Source organism: Lichenostomus cassidix, chromosome 4 (genome assembly GCF_008360975.1).
Source record: "Lichenostomus cassidix isolate B80296 chromosome 4, HeHo_3.0, whole genome shotgun sequence".
Taxonomy (NCBI): domain Eukaryota; kingdom Metazoa; phylum Chordata; class Aves; order Passeriformes; family Meliphagidae; genus Lichenostomus; species Lichenostomus cassidix.
This window is the reverse complement of record NC_139484.1, coordinates 53,947,880-53,968,854: the sequence shown is the minus strand read 5'-3', so window position 1 is coordinate 53,968,854 and position 20,975 is coordinate 53,947,880. Positions and strand designations below refer to the sequence as shown.

Here is a 20,975-nt window from a genome sequence, read left to right as displayed (position 1 = left end):
CCAAGAGTGAATGGCTTTACAGCAAAAGATCGGCCAAGGCTGTATATAAAAGAGCAAACTGCACTCCAAAGGTGTGTTAGCATGAATGGTGTTCTATATAAAGTATATGTACCCTATTAATTTTTTATTAAAAATCTTCCTTCTGTGCATCTTTACCCTTATTTTTTGCACAGTCCTGTATTTGTTTTCCAGTCCATTCTCTCTGTTCCATTTCTATCCTATTTGTTTGCTCTTTTTTTACCCCCTTCTCATCTTCTTTTTCTTATTTATCCAGTTCACCCTACTCAGAATACACCCTCAATAGTATAAGCCAGTGAATCAAACTCCTTGAACTTCTGGGTTCATTGATGCAGTAATTCTACAATGGAATAAAGCCATGTGCTCTCTCTAGTTTTGATAGGGCAGTTATGAGCTGAGATTTTTTTTAACAGAGAAACCCAGGATAGTGCTCTATACTAGCTCTCTGAAAAACTCATGAGATCAGGGCCAAGTTAATTCCTGGCCCAGCTCCGGGTCACAGGCTGCTGTCTGAGGAGCTGTATATTCAGGAGTCCAAAATAACTTTCTCCGAACAGTGATGTGTTACTGACACTACTGACACCAGGCTGAATTTTGCCACATTTGCCTCCACAGACTGAGGGCTCAAATAAACAGCACTGAATGGCAGGGGAAATCACTCGCTTGTTCACCTGCAAGTGGACCTGACTATGACTATTTACTATTAGTGCAGATTACCTGATCATCAGCGTTAACCAGGCTTGCAGACATGTGACTCCTCGTAACTGGGTGCTTGGAGTAAAACCTTCCAGCACTGGTCAAGTGAAGCAGGAGGAGCAAGTTACCCACTACAGGAATTTTTCCTATAATTTTTCTTATATGTTCCCTGAACATCACCCTCTTCATAAGCATGTTTCACTTACTTGTTATTAAAAACAAGAAAAACAAACCCACTCCAGCTGATTACATAAAAAATACATTTGTCACTTGTTTCCCTCCAACATTTGGTGCATATGTTCTCCAGGACCCCCATTTGCTATGATTTGCAGGAAAATCCAGCTTGTCAGGCCTGCTAAAAGGAATACGAATGACGTCCTTCACTTGGGTGTTACTGTTTTATAGAAAGGCTGATCTGTAAAAGAGTATCTACCTTTAAATTTGTGGCCTCTATTTGTTTGAGAAACAGAGCCATGTAAACAAATCTGTTTCCTGGGGAGGCTGTGGTGCTGTCTATGCGGTCTGAGCATAGACACCCAGGCAAGCCAAGGAGACAGATTCCAGTTTTGCACTGTCTTGCAGGTTGGCAGAGCAGGCAGGACCACATCAAAATCGCAGACCGTTGCAGATCTTCATCATCTCTCCTTTACTCACCTCACTGCTGATATTTCCTTGGAACAAAAGAAGTCATAAAGTTCTTATTATCCCCTTATCCTTCCACACATTCAAGTCCCTGGGAAGAGACCAAATCTGCTCACATCTGATGTTATCAGACCCAAGGAACTGGTTTCTGACATTCCTGTTCAGAGGCCTGGAACATCAGCCCTGACTCAGAAGTTGTGTCCTTCCTCTCCCACTTCCAGCCTTGCTGGGATGCTCACACCCCTTCTGGGGACAGGCAATTGTCTTCTTAAGCTTCAGTCATACAGGGCAGAAGCTTCAGGAGCACATCTTGTATTTGTAGCTCTGCAGAGCTTTGGAACACCCCACCCAGATCTTTCTCATTACCCCTATTACCATCCACCTTGCACCCTTTCCCCTGAGCACCTAGAGAATTACCCTGGAGCTCTTGTTCCCCAGTTTGTTCATAGTTAATGCCAATCTAGTTTTTACTGACTTTTTCTGAGAGGGATCTGAAGAGGATGATCTGATGAACAACCACCATGGATTTGATATCTTAGGGTACAGAAATGATTCCCTGGTGCAACTATAAGCAACTTGGTGGGAGCTATCAGCTTCAAAGCCACCAGCCTTCACTGAGCTGGCCACCCAGCTGTCACATTGCATTTGGGGTCTGCTTTGCCACGTGGCCATTTAGTCACCCAGCCAGGTCCCAGCCTGAAAGGAAGCTGTGATGTCCAGGCTGCCACAGCAGTGCAGGAGAGCACACTCCTGCCAGATCCATGCCAAGGCTCACAGTAGCTAGCGGAAGAAAAAAAATGTCTTATTTCCATAACATGGGCTACCTCCTCTCTGAAATGGCTGGTGAGGTGACTGCAGTGGAGCACACACAAGGCTGCAGCACAGCACTGGAGAGAACAGTAACCTTTGAATACCCTAAAATCAAATCTTGTTTTACACAAAACCACTGTGGTAAAGTCAATGTGAATGAAGCACCTTTGAGTGAAGGAACAGAGGGAAAGGCAGTGGACAGTTTTAGTGCCTCCTAGCAATTTTTTTTAATAAACTAGAGATGACAGACAGCCTTACCAACACATCTCTCATCTTCAAATACGACTTTCTTCAGACAGAGCTCAGTGGAACTGAGTCAGCCTTTTTTCTTGGGCCTAGCTCGTGGCATTTTTCATATGAAAACAAAGTATAATGTGGAAATAATTCTGAACTGTAGTAATCTGATGGAATTTTATTAACACAGGCCAGATTCACTCTGCAACAATTTTAGGCAAATAAAATAAAATTAAGATATCAAACAAAAGACCAAGTGTTTGGGTTTTTTTTTAAATAACTCTTATGCATCCAGTCACCCTTTGTAGGATTGTGCCTGCTTGTGGAAGAGGGTGAGCTTTTGCAGAAACTCCTGCCAGTGGGCAATGTAGCTCCACTTCGTGCAGCAGCCAGCATTCACTGCTTGGCCTCTGAAGCTCCCAGACTGCAGCAAAGGTCCCCATCCCCAGCTCCCCACAGCCTCTGCACCCCATTTCCCTGAGTCAGCCAAAGACAAGCCAAGAGGAGATGGGATCACCTCATTGCAACAGCCAACAGTCTCATGCAGACAAGGCTTCTGAAAGATCAGCTTTGACTGACCTCTTAACTAGTAGTTCCGGCCAGCCAAAATTGAGCCCTGGAGTTATTTTTAGCCAGACCCTTCATGAATTGCAGTTAACTTGCAATATGCAAACTAGTGACTAGTGCTAGAGGAATCCCTATGGGTTTCGTGGTTCCACTCCCTGCTCAAAAGTCCAATTATTCATTTTTCTTGGAGCTGCAATATTAATCAAAAAAAGTTGCACAAATGGCAAGAGATGTCATCCTCCCTCCATCCCCAATTCAGATAACAGAAATAAAGGAAGATAAGCATTTAGCCCAGGGCTTATTAGCTATACAAAGTGCAGCTGTAAACCTTTGGAGGCTGACCCTCCTCCAGCAATGCTTTTGACAAGAAATTTGTCAGTACTTTCACCTCTGAGTCAGGGCCAAACAAGCTAATGCAGAGATGGAATTGGAGAACTAAGCATAGAAATGTTTGGGTGAGCTACTATTTTATTTTAATTTAATTTCACTTTATTCTATCCAAATCACTTGCCTCAATACCTGTAGGAGAAAATGCAGTAAAGTAAAAGAGGGGGTTAGAGTAGCTGGAAGGGGTGACTGCTCTAAATCCTTTGGAAGGGAATGGAAATCTTTAAATTGATTTAGGCAGGCTTTGAATCAGACCTTATCACAGAAGGTGGGACCAAGACAGTTCAAAGCAGAAGCTCCACACATTTCCACCTTTTTTTTTTAATTTTTTTTTTTTTTATTTTCCTACTATTCAGGCTTCCCCAGCTTTCTCCTGTGAATGCAACAGGGATATAACACTGAGACTGCATCAGCTATCAGCATTTTAGATATCTTTGTTCCCAAGAAATTAAGCATTTGCTGAACATCCTTGTTTCTGCTCTTTTGAATGCCACATGAAGAAGTGCAAGTCAGGGCAATGCATTCAACCAATAGCATTGAAAGTACTGTAGGATTCACACTGAAACAGAGACCTCACCAGAGTGCACCTTTCCCTTTTGCCCGTTGCAGGCTCCCCCTTCCTCTCTAAGGAACAAAGAGCCAAGTAAAAATAGGAAACTGTCAGAATGGAAGATTATTTTAATTTATGTTGAAAGTTGCTATGTAAAAAAAAAAACCCTCTGAAAAAAACAGCAAACCAACACCAAAGAGCACTTCATCATAATATTATTACCAATTTATTAAACCGAGATTGCATAGACTGGAGAAATGAGTGTGACACATCCCAGGGGGTTTTCTGGAGGGAGACCTCCAGCTGTTTCATTCTCACATGCACTTCTGTTTACAAAGACATGGAAAAATATTTGCACTTCAGTTCAATGCAACACAATTTTACATTGTTTGCAGGTTTTCTTTAAGGAAGGGTAGGAGCATGCACAGCAAGCTGAAGGTGTACATTTTGGGGAGATAGGGCTACCATCTTCCAGGGAGAGTAGGGGGAACACATGGTGGTTGTTAATTTATATCCTGGACAATGCTATAAATCGAAGCATTGCTGACAATTCCTGCCCAGTAAACATGCTCAATTTCATCTCCCGTAAAAAGGCGAGCAGGCACTAAATAGCAACACATTTTGATTTTCATTTAGCCACTTTAATGATAGGTGATGTTAGTGGAAAAGATCATTTATCTTCAGATTTATTTTATACAAGATAAAAGGCCTTGCCAATTTTTTAAAATTCATTTACACAAGTGAATAAATCTTCCCAAACAATAAGTAGGAAAGTCATATTTCTTTAACTTTGCTAAAATCTGAAAATGCTGATCTTGGAGTGAAATAGACAGCACTGGCATTTTAATCAAGAACATAAAGACTCCTCTTCTAAATAAGAAGCACAGCTATACTTCTGAAAAAAATCTCTCTGATTCAGAGGACAGCCTTTTTTAATGCATTTTGTCAAAAATCTCTGATAAATCAGGAGAGACACGTGCAATTTTTATAACCCCTTCATTTTTAGATCAGTTCCAATGTGAAGGCTACCTAAAAATAGACAGAACCTAACCTTTCAAATATCTATACTGCTGCATACCACGAATGCAAGCTTTCAGTGCCTCTCATGGCTTTCAAGAGCCTTGTGCTGTGCCTGTCTTCTCCTCTAGCACATTATCCCATGTTGCCTACTGCACCCAGGCAGGAGACAAGCTGCAAGTTGCAATGTGCAGTGCACTGCAATATGCGATAAGTGTCCATTCGAGACGCAAGCAGAAAGATCATGATAAGCAGCCTTCCCTTTTGGCTATTTGATTTTTGCCACAAAAAGGACACTGATGGCATTGAACCTAGTAAGTGAGGATGGGAAAATGAAGCTGTGCTGCCTGCCCCAGCAGCTCTGTTCAGAAAGCATAGGCTGTCTCGTTTGCAGCACACCACTCATAAAAATATGAAGGGGAACAATAAGCTCTTTTATTGTTTTCTACAGTGCTTACAGACAGTTCTACCCATCTAAAGAAGAGACTTTGCAACAGTGCACTGAACTGAGTGACTGGTGTAGAATTACAAGACAGCAGAATACACGGTAACTATTTCTTTGCATTACACTTTCAAAACTGTGATCCTGCCTGGCCTTAATGGTACAGGTCAAATTCGTCCCAAGCACAGTCCCAGCAATTTCAGGTCAGTGGTACCTGAAAAATCAATAGCATTTAACTTGATGAAGTTATAACAAGGGGGATTTTGGCCCAGGCTGTACAAATACTTTTATTGTATATATTCTTCACTCGGTATTATGCTATGTTTCACTGTTCTCTAATGCTAAACACTCTACTTCTGCTTAGCAGGTCTTAAAGCCACACCAGGAGTTGGAACAGCAGAAATCTGTACTAAAATCAGGTTGTGGGGCTGCCCTGGAGGCTTTGAGTGACTGTGACTTTTGCTTACATGAAATAGAAAATCACCCTTGTACCAGTTTTTTGCTAGCTACTCCTAGCAGGAACGAGCTCGTAAGGACTTGCTTTTCTTTGTTTACTGTCATGCTCTGTTCTGACAGAGTCAGAAGTTTGTCAAGGCATTTTACTCCGTCAAAAAATGAATAAAATAATTTACACTGATAAAATAGTGAAACAAAGAAGCATCAGACTAAATGAATTCTTTCAAAGAATTTTGGATGGAAAATGTCTTACCTGCTGACAGGAAGGCAAGAATAGCAAACAAAGGCATAGGAATAAAAGCTATTCAATAAAATATCGATTTCATTATCACCACCTATTCAACTTAATTTTCTTGGCATCCATATCCCTAATGCAGGTTTGTGATAGATCGTACAATCACTTTTTAATTAAGCCCTACTGTGCTTTGTATTAAGAACAAGGCAGTATACATTATGGCACAATATATCTACCAAAATATTTAATGCTTATCCTTTTCATTTTGGTATTTAAAAGTTGTTCTCTTAGGAGGTGGTATCAGTATTTAACAACATTCTTGACAGTAAGTATAAAAACAAAAAGCTTCATACTTAATCTAGCCATGTCAAAACTGAAACTTCTTAAAATAATTGCTTTCTGAATATATGGTATTTCTATTGCTTTATTTTATTATTACTCAGCTTTCAACATCTTAAGATGCAAAACCTGTTCCTTCTTGTACATACTGATGAGATAGGAAGTGGCACAAGGATAGAAAACTCATATTTGACCAGTTGAATGGTACATGAAACAGATGTTATCATGTTACAAGAGATATTTAATGAGAAGCTGTAGAAGAATGGCAGCTTCCTGGGCTGGTAGCATTGTCTTTGTGTTTCAGGTCTCTTTTGGTGTATTGCAGCTCTACTGCTTGTGATGGGGCAGATCCTCTAGAAGAACAGCATTCTTCTTCCAGTGGAGTACTGGCACTTTTCAGAGGGCAACATTCACTTTAATTACTAAAATGTACCCACCTTCTTCCAAGTAACAAAAGGCTGTTGTTGCATGTATAATGGGGTTTTAGTTTTTAATGCCAGAAATGAATCAGTAAACATAGTTACATTATGGTATACTATTTCTTATTCTGTACCCATAGTAACCAAATTAATCTCAAGGCACTGCTGGCATTAATTCAATCTGAAGCTCATACTTTGGATTTCACATAGGTGCCTTCATCCTATTCTTCTTCTCAACTAATAAAATGTTAATATATGGCAATATATTTATTTCTGGTTCAGTTCAAGTTGAGGTGTGCAGCACTTTGCAGAAACCTAATTAATATCAGTCATACATTAGAACACTCTGCTTAGTATACAAAAAAAAAAATGGTGCTAGCACACAAGGATGAAACAGAAGACCGAAGAATTCATTTCTAGCTGTAACTTCTCTGTCTCTAGCATAGGGAAGACCAGTTTTTCCTTACCCTTCAATCTCCATTAAAAAAAAAAATCATAACATACAGAGAAGAACTGCACTAAATAAATCACAAATTATAAAAAAAATAACATGTGTAAGGAGATATTGGAAGATGAGATACTGACACCTCCCCCTGTACCACCATGAGTTTGGTGCACACTAGCAATGAATTAGTTCCTACAGTGATCCAGAAGCACTGTCCTCTGCAACACCCACTGATACAAGTTTTTCCACTGGAATAGCCTTCATCCAAAAAAGCCCATCCAGCTGATAGTGAAAAACTATCTCCACATCCCAGGAATTGTGCCTGAACTGCTCAGGAGACATAAGCAGTTCAGCAGCTGTGCTTTTTACTATACCTACTTTAGACTCCAGCAAAAAGAAATCAAGTTCTTTTCTCAGAACTTAATTTGGGCAATCTGATACCCCACGCATGCTACTATCCCAAAATCTGCTCTACTTCCCATGGTTAGAGAGGTTTTGCAGCAACAGTTCACATTCTTGGAGCCCTTTCTACGTAGCTGTTCCCAGCCCCTTGGATTCCTAGAAGCACAAGCGTCCCCAAGTATTTTGGTGCTTTCAAAACGCTCACCTAAGAGAAATTATGGCACTGAATGTTGCCCAGCTTGATCCAACCAATGACACAGCAGCAGGGCCAGATTCTGTCACCCTTATTCACCACATGCAACATGCAGTCCCATCAAAAGGGCGAGATGATGTGAAGAGCTGAGGCAATCCTTAGGGACGAGCAGAGGGACTGTAGGTGATCTGTGGCTCACCAGGTGAAGATCCCTACTCTGAAAAGGATCACCATCATGCCAGTGCTGCTCTGCATGGAAGCTCAGGCCTCAAGATGTGCACAGGTCATAGACCTGCAGCAAAGCTTGTCTTTGGCTTACAAAGATCCCATCTTCTGGCAAAAGTCACAGGGATGTTTAAGCAAGCCCACAGCCAGGTTGCACTGGCAGCCCCACGCCCACCACTGCAGGACACAGAAGACTCTGTGGCTGTCTCCATCAGGCACATTGCTCAAGGCTGTTTGAAGAGAAGCTCAAGCCCATCCTGTGCAAAAGGACCCACCTCAAACAAATCTCCACACCACAGGACAGCATCAAACAGCTGGGGTTCACAGAGCTCCCCTGATCATTTCAGGTTCTTGCCTTGGCAACCGAGCAGCAAACTCTCAGGGGGGCCTGGTGTGCCCCTGGGCACTCCCAGAAGCTCCTGCTGGCCTTGAGCCCTGCCTACTTACTGCATCCAAGGGCACAATGCAGTCCTTCACTTTTACCAACTGCTACAGAATAAGAATTCCTAGAATGGCTCAAACACATACCAGTTCAAATATGGGTACTTTCAGACTTCTTTTCTATTCCAAATTATGTGCTTTGCCAGCTTCAAAAAAACAGATGGAAAATACGTCCCTAAATGTGCACCCTTGTGATCATTCCAAAAGGAAAGCAGCACCAAGTAGCTTAAAACGTTTGCTAGAAAAACTCTTTTCCATATCATGCAAATAGCAGACAAAAATAACTGCTAGGCAATTGATATACATACAAATATTGGTTATTTTAAACAGTAATTTGTTATTGAGGACATCTCACTGAAATATTATAATATTCAATTTCCTCTGCATTTGCATGGAAAAGGAGCTGGAGAGCACATGATCATTCATTTAACCATTACATAAATACGTCTATCATAAGATCACACGGTTTTCAAGCCAGAGTTCAAACACATGTTTAATGCATGAGAGTATGATGAAGAAACTTGTGAACTCACAGGTCTCGTAGCACAATCTCAATCAGATACAAGCTTGGTGTAAATATGTACAGTATCGTGTGCTTTCCAATAGCACCATGTCTCCAGGCAGCAGTCTGACATCAGCAAAGGAGACAGGTGGTTCCCTTTCCAACCCCGAGGGGTGAAAAAAAGGAGTTAAGACTCTGTGTAAATATAGCAATATTTTTTCCTCGGTGTTTTGCTACAGTTTTCAACCCTTAATGAAACTTCAGTGCATGAACAATTCTCATAACATCTTTGCTACAAATCAATGAGTGGATGTCATGTCCTAAGATATTTATAACCTTAAAGGTAGTGGTAAGTGACACTGTTTGGCAGCCTCAGTTTAGAAGTGCTGAAGTTATTTGCCTTTTGGTTTCATAAGAAAAGAGCTCCAAAAAGCCACAAAAACCCAGTTTCCTTGCTCTAAATGTATCCCTTTCCTAGAGCAGATCACTGTTACTAATAATGCCTGTAAGAATGACAAACAACAGTCAATCACAGGCATAGAGCAGGTCACAACTGCTTTTAGCTAGCTCAACTTTGTAAACTCTAACAGTGTGAGATATGCTAAACCCTGCACAATCCACAGTGGTTTGATTTTGAATCTCACATTACAAGAGTTCACACGTATGCTAACCTGCATATAGAATAACCCAATTCGGCCTTTTTTCCCCTATCTGTACATAAATAGATACTTTTTTTTTTTTTTACACAGTGACAGCCACTGCCTCTTAAACCATTTTCTTTTGTTGCATTTCCTTAGAAACACAAATCTTGTTCCTTGGCAGCAGTTGCTGTAAGTGCTGTACCACATGCCCAAACTAGTTCTCACTCACAGCTTTAATTCACAGTAAGTGGCACGAAAGGAGGTCAACACTTCTCAGAAACCACTTTCAGTTCTTTGCTGCTTCAGTATCTATTCTATAAAGCCATCCGCCCTAACAGAAAGAGTTGTTTCTTATATTGTGTCCTGTGCTTTTTTATTATTGTCATCTTTATGGAATGGGCTGCAGAATATATCTGATGGAATAAAAGAAGATTATTCCTGAAACCACATTCCTTGTCTCCCTTTTGCAAGATCCTAAAAATATAAGTAAAAAGAAAATAAAAATTAATACTTTTCGCAACAGAAACAAAATAGCCCTTTCTTTTTCTGTGCAGAAAGATTTTACATAAATGGCATCTTGCAACTCAGTGTCAATCACCGTGTCTTACTTTCAGTTCAATTTACTTGCTTACAGAATGATTTTTTTTTTTTATCAATCCAACCAAGACATCATGGAGGCTGAAAATCAAACAGCCTTCTTTTTGCCATGATGCATCACTGGGGAGAGGAATGGCCTTCCTGACAATATTTTGCTGTCACATTTGCCTCTACAGCTTCACTGCCTTCTCTGTGATCAATGAAAACAGATTTTGACCTCATCTATTTCATTTCAAACCATATTCTGCCCTGAGGCACATGAGTACAACCTATCATAGTTATAGTGGCAATTGGGGCAGAATTTGTTCCTTTCCTGACAATTGAATATGTGATTCATGAACCAGAATTGAATCCAGCTCTCCTTTCCTAGAGCTCCTCTGGTTCTTTGGCATTAGCATCAGTAAAAAAAGCAGCAAAGATGAATTTATGTTGGTCATATCAGCAGAACTGGCTAGGTAGTCAATAATCAGACTGCCCAGCAAGATGCTACCTGACCAAAAGCTAGTTACTGTATTTTATTTACACAGCTTATTCTGTAGCCTGCTTACTTGCTTGCTTGCTTCACTTCTCCCTTCATTGTTTAACTAATGAGATCATAAAACCTGGAAAAACACCACCTAGTCTTGAACATTTCTAATTGGCTTAATAAAGCAAACCTAAAAAAAGATAATCCTCTCCACAACCATCACCTTAAAAAACACACCCATGCCCCTAGAGATGGAATACTTGGTGTATTCACAGGGTATGCAGTTGTGGGCAATAACCAGATGATCAAGTTTTGCTCATTCATCCCCAAGACAATGGACCACTTTTGAAAATACAGGCTCCATTTATATTCACACATGACTCTGTGTGCCAACACCTGCATGCACTCCTTCATACACCTCACTGTACAGCTGAGGGGAGCACACTTCAGCACACACCGTCCCACATGGACACACAGCAATGCCATCTGAGATGTGCAGCACTCCAGTACACCTATGCTGTGGGGCAGTCCCCCTGCACCACTTACAGAGGTAGGAGAGTCTGTTCATCCTTGGAGTGCTGGCACTGAGAGGCAATACCAGGAGCTCTTTTTGAACCCTGGAAGTCTCCAGTGTCTCACTCAGGATGACAGGCATTGCATGCATAGATTGTATCATGATTTTCTGCGGGACTCTGTTCTCAAGCAGAGGCAAGGTTGACATCACTTTGAAAACTACATGCAAGACATCTAATGAATTGCATACAGGAGACTAATCTATAGCAAATTTGATGTACGGTAAAAATAAACTCCTTAATATAACAGAAACACTAATCAACATATTGCATATTAGGCCTGCAAAGCACCAATTATCTGATGAAGAGGGGTAATACTAGATAGTTCCAGTTTTCTCAGTTATTTAACTATTTACACAAATGGAAATCAAGGAAAACAATGCTTATGGAACCACACATGAAAACACACAGAAGGATTTCAGCCAATATTTCAGTTTAGATTTAAATGTAAGGAGAAAAAAAACTATTCAACAATAAGAAAACAAAAATACAGCTTAGGACCTCCAAGTCCTGCTGCATACTACTATTGTACTGGTTATGAGAAAACAATTTCTGTAGGCAAATTATTTTTATTTCTCTTACCATTTAAGAAAAATGCATTCAAAGCAAAACACAGAGCCTGATCCTGCCCTTCTGCAACCCCATCAATAGCAGCCTTACCACAAACTCCAGTGAAGCAGGATTTATCCTTTCCCGTGGGCCATGCTCTGAGTCCTTAATTCAACACCTTATTCACCAACTTGTTCCATGAGATTAGCTGTGGTTTCAAGTGTTATTCATTCAAAGCAATGGGTCTACAAACACCCTCTTTCTCTGTATTGCCAGACCGAAGAAGATACGAATAATTTGGGGAACATTACCAAAGGCTCAGAGAGAAACTCAGTATCTTCTGTGGGGTTTTCTTTAGAGTGAGACCTTCCTGAGTTTGAAAATCAGCCTTGTAATGAAATAAATAGAACTCCCTTCTCTTCCTTTTTTTTTAGGTACATGACCTAAAAAAGGATTTGCAAATACACTTGGAGAGGAGAGGAGAGAGCGCTCTTGTGTTTATTGGATTTTTGTTTATTTTCTGCAGTTATTTCAGAGAGTTTCTCAAAATTTTCAAACATCTGTCAATGTTGTAGGGTTCATCTTTTCCAAGAGCAATGTGTAAAGCTTAATTTTCTTTTATTTCTTAGTATATTTATTACACTTACTAATAAAAATCTGAATACCCACACAATGCTTTAAATGGGGCTGCAAATATCCCCTGGATCACCATCAGCAAAAAGCTTCTCTTCCTAAAACGAAGTAAAGCCAGCACAACTTTTTGATCTACTATTTGCTATTTTGTAAAACTGCAGGAAAACTTGTGCCTTAAGGGCCGAGCCCTGTTCCTTCGGCAGCGAAGCAGACGAGAGGGGTCTGTGTGCCGCACCGGAGTCATGCTTGGAGGCAGAGCACGGGAGCGACGAGCCTGCCAGAAGTGCTGATTCACTGCAGCCACTGAAGAGGTTTCTTAGTAGCTAAGCTGGGGGGGAAAAAGATGGCACAGAGCAGGGGGGGCATCTTCACTGGAGCAAATAAATAAACAGGAGGGAATGCCAAAGTTGTCGCAGACTGGATTCCCTGAGATCTCTGCTTAATGCATGCGTGTTAGTTCATTTATTGGAACAAAACCTGTTAATACAGCTCTAGCCATAGGGGGAAAAATACTTGCAAATGCACAGAAGTCATGTAAATCAGAACTGCTGCTCTATTTTACAAGAAATTTTCTCCATTAATTAATTTCATGACTTAGAGCAAATGAGCATGGTTGGAAACAGGGGACCCTGCTGATACCAATCTCACAGCATAGGATACTTTCGTTTCTCTCTCTCAGATATATAGCAGATGTACTCCCTGGCTCAAATCCAGGTGTGGTGTAGGTACTTTTGTGGCTAAAACACTACCTTCTAACCTGGTTAAGACTACTAGTAACTTTTTTTGGTTTGGAATTAGAAAATATCCCATAAACCGCCCAGGATTTTAAAATCCAAATTCTCAGAGTTGTCACATTTATAATTAGAACGATCTGATACGACTGGCATTAGTGTGAGGTAGGAACATATCACAGAGGGCCAAGCAGACAAACTAAAATATTTCTCACCATTAAAAAGGGAATTCTTCCAAGTAGAAATGTCAGTTGAGTCACAAGGGCTCTGTGCAAAAGTAGCACCTCTTCATCCTCATACCTACTCTTAGAAAGTCCTGTGCTGCTGCCTAACTTAGCCCAACAGACCACACCACCTACCAAAGCCCTGACAACAGCCCTAGCTCCCTGTGCTAAACCCAGATCCTCCTCCAAGTAGAAAATTACTTTTCCGTAAGTGCAGGTTGTTTCAGAGCTACCTGTAACACCCCCAAACCATGCACAAAGACAGCATTTCTGTTGATACTGCATGTATGAAGATATTCCTCCACACAGAAAAAAATGATGTTTGATAAAACACTTTGTCACAGTATTCCTGGATACAGAACTGGTTGCAACAGTAACCTTTCTATGTGCTGATGAAAGTACTTTTCAAGCTCTTTACCCCCATACCAGAGAAGGAGAAAAAGGAAGTAGGAAAGAAAGGGAAGAAAGGAGGGAAGGAGAAAAGGATGGAGGTAACACTATTGTAGTTACTGAATCAGCAAACAAGCCAGCAACAGACAAAATGAGAACAGCTGTAAGGAACCTGGCAGCATCAGCATGCTGAGTGAAACAATAAAAAGGACTCTGGAAGACAAGAGAAACGCCGGATGCAGATACTAACTTTTTCTTTTTTTTCCTGGAAGAGGTTTTGTGATGCCAGATTTTAGTTGACTCCTAATACCCACACCTGGATAAATACAAATGAAATTAATTTTACGGCTGCAATCTTTCCACATCTTGAACATGGTGATTTGCAGAAAGAAACCCAATCATGAGGTGTCAAAAAGGAACATAAAACATAACATGCAATGTTTTTTGAGAGACATCAATTGTAATTATATGAAACCTAATAAAGCTGCTCCAGGGAGAGGTGGATGGAGTCACACAGCAGAGTGCCTTCCCCACGGTGCAGATGGCAAAGCTCAATCCAGGCAAATACAGTGGGAAGCCCACAGGAGCTCACGTGTATCAAATAACAATAGAAATGTGTCTCTTCCTTCTGCCATCCGGTCTCTGAAATCAGTGTGAAAGCAGCATGGAGATGAAAATGCTGTGGTCAGGTATTAGGTCCAAGATTACCCAAGATTACAACCATCATCCCTCATCCCTCTTACTTCCACATGACAACCCTCATCCCTCTTATATCCTAACTAAGTCACTGGTCTCAAAAGTTTCACTGGCACAGTATGACCAGTCTTCATTATAATGTATTTAATTTTTCTTGAAAATCAGTAGAAACTGATCTGTAACATGGACTTGGTATTAAAACACTCAACTGATGTGTGAAGAGATGGTGATACTCCTCAAAGAAAATGTGCCTGAGAAATAAGGTGCAATACTTATTTCAGAGTTAGGGCAGGAGTAGTTTATCTGCTCACAGTCCTTCCTTTTTTTACCCCATGAACAGACTGGTAAATTTTGTTGTTTCAGTGCTTGGGGGAACAAAAAATTGTGCTGTCCTTTTAGTCTCTGTCCCACACCTACAAAATACATCTCCAGGAATGTAATATTTCCCTTGTTGCTTTCTGCTGGTGAGGGTCATATGATTGATGCATTTGGCTCACCTTCCTGCAGCCAGGCATTCCCACAACAGGAGTGGAGACCTGCAAACTGGTCACATTTGTACCAAAAAACATCAGGTCCTTTACAACACAAAAGCCATGATTTCATAAAATGGGTCAGTGCCAAAGAAAAGTCTCTTTTCTGGGAATTAAAATAGACAATTTGTTTTCTGGTATTTCACCTGCCTCCCATATTATCACAAGCATGACAAATTAATGGCTAGAACTGTATTATAGCACCACTATACTCTACACTGGCATGAACACTCAAAAGGATATTGTCCCTGTGAGAAGGCAAACTAGTACATCAGCTTACCTGGATAAACTAGGGGTAAACAGGTGCTTTTCAATCTGTGAAGAATGACAACCAATTTTTACAAATATATAGAAGAAAACTCTTTGTAAGGTGTGTTTTTTTCTTGCTTTGGTTATCAGTATTAACACTTTGGGCACCTGATATTAATCCCTCCCATATTTCTCAGCTCTTGTGTAGAAAACACAGCGCAGTGCTACAGCTGCAGCATTTTGAAGTCTGCACAACATGCTGTACATGCCATTGCTTGACATTTTATTGACAACAAAGGCCCGCAGCACAGCAGCGCTTTTAGAGATGGGATTAACATAATGAACTCCATCTTCATGGCTTTTTCATGGCATTTCTTTATAAGAAAGAGTGAAAAAAGACCCAAACCAGAAACAATTTTTTTTCCTAGTCTTTTAGGACACAGTCCCCTCTGAAATAATTGTACAGTCCTAAAGGACAGAAAAGTCTTCAAGTAAAGGAGCACATTTGTACTTGTAAGGAGAATTTAACTGCTGAAGAACTAGGGGAAAAAAAACCAAAACTGACCTTTCTATAGGTCAAGAAGAGCTCAAGTGTGGGGCCTGAACTAGTACAACATTATATCTGATAGCATAAGCTTCATCTTGATACGGTAACATAAACAGGCTGAAAGGGTTTTGCAGCAATGGAAAACACCAAGGTTCCAAAACCCCTAAAAATACACATACAAAACCCAACAGATATTGCTTATCTCAGTCCCAAGTCAAATGGTCCTCACGCATGAGTAGCCTGGACGAGCACAGCCACTGAACCCAGCCGAGGTTTGCCAGATATCCAGCCCATATTTGCAAGATGGCCCTAAATGCAGGAAAGAGAGTAGCACCCTGAGCAAGAATCAGCAATTTTGTCTGCAAAGCTCTGATCTTCCCCTCTTAAAGCTTCAAGAAAACTCTTCAATGAAACAGTGCTTGGCAGAGTTTCCATCTGTTCTTGGCTGGACTCACTAGACAAGTCTGAAGCACAGACCTTGGCTTTATTTTTTTTCCTGGTACACAAGTAAAACTCCACAATATTACTGCTTTTTACAGAATGAAGTTGAGCAATCACACAGCCATCAGTCCAGCCTAACTGTAGTTGCTAAAAACTGAATTTAGACAATTAGGAATTATGGTTTCTGATTTTTGTGATTTTTTTTTCTTTCCTTTTGGTCTCTCCTTTTCTGAAATCCCGTATCCAAGCATTCCTTTTTGCAGCCTTCTATAAACACTTGAAAAAACTACCTAAGTATCTACATGAGTAACTTATTCAGAACCTTTTCTGGGCAACAACAAAAGAACATGGCAATTTGGTATGACCTCAAACAACAATTTAATCAAATTAATGTTGCAAAGGTACCTTAGTAAGAGATCAAAGAAAAAAATCACAATACTCATCAACTGCAGTAATAACCTGTCTGCAACTGAATTCTTGGCTTTAAGCTAACATATTATATCCACTTAGAAATTAAAAGCTGCAACCTCAAAATGTGAATTCCTTGCAAAAATGGGGCAAATTACTCTGGTCGCTGTGGACGTAAATGGTATTCAGCACCTGTCATAAAAGTTCAGTCAAGTTGCAGAATCACAACTCAATTTCTCTAGGAAGTTCTGAGATGCATTCTGGAAACCAAACCTCCACCCCAGTTCACAACCTTTGTTTAAGGAAGACAAGTAATCTACATTGTGAAAAGAGGCTGTGCTCATTTTCCTGCCGTACTTTTCTGTGACCTGAACCCTCAGTTATATAAGAGTAGGAAGCATGGACAATTCATTCTTAATGCTAGCTCAGTCCTGGCCTCTCCTGGGCACTGGCTGAAAATAATACTAAACCATGCTGAATCATTTACAGTAGCTTTATGATGTGGATTATCATTCAGCAAGGACTGACCTGACCCCATCACACTCATTTCACACAGCAACACAGACTGGACTTCAGAATCTAACAAATGCCACCCACACTGGCACCAACACAAGTCATGCATTCATGCAGAAGGCTTACTCTAGAATAAAGTTGCTTCAAATTTATCCTTGTACTAAGCCCTCAGTAATTGTCATATCCATGCCTCTTCTGTCAGCATAGGTAGTGCTTTAAAACTATAAGCTGCCCAGACATACATGCAGTTTTTTATTTCAAGCAGCTTTCACACTCATATTTTCAGAAGAATACTAGTCATTATGGAAAATATTTTGTTAATCAATGCTTCCAGCAGTTACACAGATTTCTAATGCCTCTGCTAAAATAATGGTCTTTTATTCCTCTTCTTCCTCCAGACAGAGATTCTGGTCACAAGGCATGGGAACAATTTACCTCCTGTTGGACACATGAGATACTGTGCTACAGCGCAATGCAAAAATGTGAGCTCCTCAGTCATGCAGGACCTGGTCATATGGCTGCCCACTGAATTCCTTCTCTTTCCACCATCATAAAAGGGAGTACAAGATGCTGTTGCCATTTATATTCCACTGATTACACAAGCTATTTTCATGGCAGGACTCTGCTACTGCATTCCATCTCACAGGCTGAACAGATTGAGCTTTTTTAGTGGATTCTATTAAAATAGATGTTCGTTCCGATAGGACAAATTCATCAGGTAGGGAGCTTTTACAATGAGTCATTTTAAGGTAATCTTTGTACACATTCTTTTCAAATAGCCTGAACTCTTTGAATGATAAAAGTGCACAAAAACAACAGTGGCTGTGAGTGGAGAAGAAATGTTTTAAAAGCTGGGTTTGTTAAATGTTAACCCAGAAAACAAAACTCTGTCTGATTTTTAGATTGAACCTTTCTATGTGTATTCCCATCCCTACTGATTTCTTTCTACTTTTAAATGAAGGGAAACAAAGGTTTTAATTGCAGGACACTTTCCTTTTTGCTTATGAACTGTCATTATCAATCATTTATGTTTTCTAGTGAACTCCTACACTAAATAAAAAGAGAATATAAGAATAAATCTTTTAAAAGGAATCAATTTGCTGCACATCAATCCCTGCAGGCCATGTGCTCATAAGTCAATAGTTTAAAATGAAAACATCTGATCAAGGTAATACACCTGTTAAAGGAGCATAAAATTCCAAACCCAGTGGTAAAATATAAAGATTATGAAGCCTCTTAAAGGAGCCATCAAAGTAAACTATTACACAGATACATCTGCTTCATACCAGCACCCGTTCCATCAGTGCCACTCACGATAAATGAGCATTAGGACAAACATTTCATAGAGCATCTGCAGAAAATATTTTTTTTTCCGAAAGTGAGTAATTCAGCTCAAGAAAAGAAACAAGTAATGATTAAGCCTTGCGTGCACTTTCTAATAGAGGATCTCCAAGCAATGCAAGCTATTAATAATCTGAGCTCATCACAAATCTGCACATTAGCAATTTATCAATCATGTTTTACAGACAAATCAACTCCCATACATGATAGGCATGGTGAAGTGACCAGCATGCCTGAGCGTGTTGAGAGATGGGCTCAAGCACTGACCAAAGCTCACAGAGAATCAGTACTGCCACTGCTACTATGGTTAATAATGTTAAACAGTTCAACCACTTGTTTCTTGTTTCCGACTCTGATGGGTCTGTCTTTTGGAGCTTTGCTGGAAGAAGGAACAAAGCCCCTCACCAGCACAGGCATTCCTGCACTTTCACAGTGTGTCATTCTCCCTACCTCTCAAGCAGTACAAATCCCACATGGATATTCCCTGCCAACATACTCACTTGTGCATGTGCTGTTGGTAGAGCCAAAGGGATTTTTGTTTCTCTTTTGTCTGCCTCTTTTCTTTTTCTTTCTTTTTTTTTTTTTTTTTTTTTAATTTAAAGAAAGTGTGCTCAGGGCCCCATCTAAGGGATTTTTTAACCTGTTTCCAAAAGCTTATGGACTTTTGAGAGTCAGTTGTAATTAGTCTCAACCATGTTTTATAGCAGCTGTGATTGAACTTCAGTTTGGCCCCAAGTTTAAAATGGAGGGAAGGGTTGCTGCCTGGTGTTCCTGCTCCAGACCTTCTCCATCTTTCTCACTTTTTTCCCCAAGGCTGAGGTTTTGCAGATATGAGAGGAAGAGAATCACAGTTCCATACAGAAGGCCAGGGAAGCAGCATGATTTCTCCTTCACACAATACCTTTCTGTTGGCCTTCCTCCTGGCTCCCAACCTAACCAGCAGCCAAACCTCTTCTGGCTTCACAGCCCCAGGAATGGCTTTCACAACACAGAAAACACTGATTTCATAATCCCACATCTTCCCTTTGTGCAAAAGAAAGCTGATCCCAATACTTAAAATGTATGCCCCCCTGCTCCCTGCTCATGGATGCTGCTGGAGGGCACAGGGTGCTGCAGCAGCCCCCAAAGGGAGACAGCGAGTGCCTCCTGCCCAGCAGTGCATGTGCCTGTGTGGGGAGGGAAGCATGAACCCCAGCCCACCAGCGTTTCCCTTTTCGCTCCAGAGGCTGTTGGTGTAATGTTACCCTCCATGTTACCACAGAAGTAATGCCACTCATGTGACCCCAATTTCCAGGTGTGGAATTTAAATTCTTTGCACCTTTGCCTTTACCTCACGAGGCAGAGAGGCACCATGGCCTCAGTCCCCCAGCCTGCCCAACACCACAGTCCTTCACCAGGAGCCCAAGCTTTTTTGTCCAGGATCCTCACAACACAGCATTTAACACATTTGTCAAAGTGGCTGAACAGTCAAGGCCACTGTCACGCTTTATATAACGCCGCATTTTTTGCATTGTTTTTGAAATGCCTGGTGCAGGTGTCAGCCTGTTTAAAGGGTACAGTATGTGTGCACACCTCACCTTCCCCATGAGTGCACGAATTGTTACCTCTCGGAATGCATTGCCTTGGCGCTGCTGACATTTATGTAGAACAGTGAGGTCTATTTTACCAGCTATGACTTCAGCGTCATTCTCAATAACTTTAAAGATCAACCACAACAAAACAAAAAGGCTTCTGAATTTTATTAACACGTGCTACCATAGGAAATACAAAATATGGGTATCTGTCACAACTGATCCTTCATATTTTGGAAAAAAACCAAGGAGAAAAAAATCAAACAAAATAAAAATAACAATAATGAAAAATAGAGCAACCATAATCTGCAGAACTGCTCTGAACTGTAAGACCACATTGAAACGGAGGAATAATTCAAAAATAGCCTTGTCTGAAATAGAGCACCCAAGGTAAGAGTGGCAAGGGAGTGCTCCCAGGCAGGGCAGAGCAGGGCAGGTGACTGCTGCAGGCGTTGCTCCCAGGGCAAGAGCTGCTCTGGAAAGAAGGGGTTAATATTAGCCGTGTGTTATACTCAGCGATGCCTTAAATAATCATCACATGGCTCCTGTAATCTGTTCCATGCTGTCAGCACTGGGTTAGTCATAATAATATCAGATAAGAGCTGTTCAAAGTGACATACTAACCAACATGAGAGCCACATGACTTTCTGGCTACATGGCTGCCCTTCACCTGAACTTTGGCTTAGATAGTTTTAGAGCAGCACAAGGTGTGCTGCCATCAGAACCCTTCCCTGCACGGGCGGTGGGAAACCACCTGCCCCCCCAGCACCCCTCAGCCGTCCTTGGCAGAGGGGACATTCCCCTGCTGGGACACCCTCCGGACATCCCCCTCCATTTTTTCTAAGCTGGCTGCAGG

The 20,975-nt window shown here is 40.9% G+C and overlaps 1 protein-coding gene and 1 long non-coding RNA gene across 2 annotated transcripts in view; one reads left to right on the top strand and one right to left on the bottom strand.

Moving 5' to 3' along the window:
* PPARGC1A (PPARG coactivator 1 alpha) overlaps positions 1 to 20,975 on the bottom strand; it is a 368,032-nt gene that overhangs the window by 72,288 nt on the left and 274,769 nt on the right. The gene's annotated exons all lie outside the window — the stretch shown is intronic.
* LOC146438508 (uncharacterized) lies at positions 5,016 to 6,926 on the top strand. Its single transcript, XR_014852089.1, has 2 exons — positions 5,016 to 5,235; positions 5,373 to 6,926. It is a non-coding gene; the product is annotated as an uncharacterized LOC146438508 (long non-coding RNA).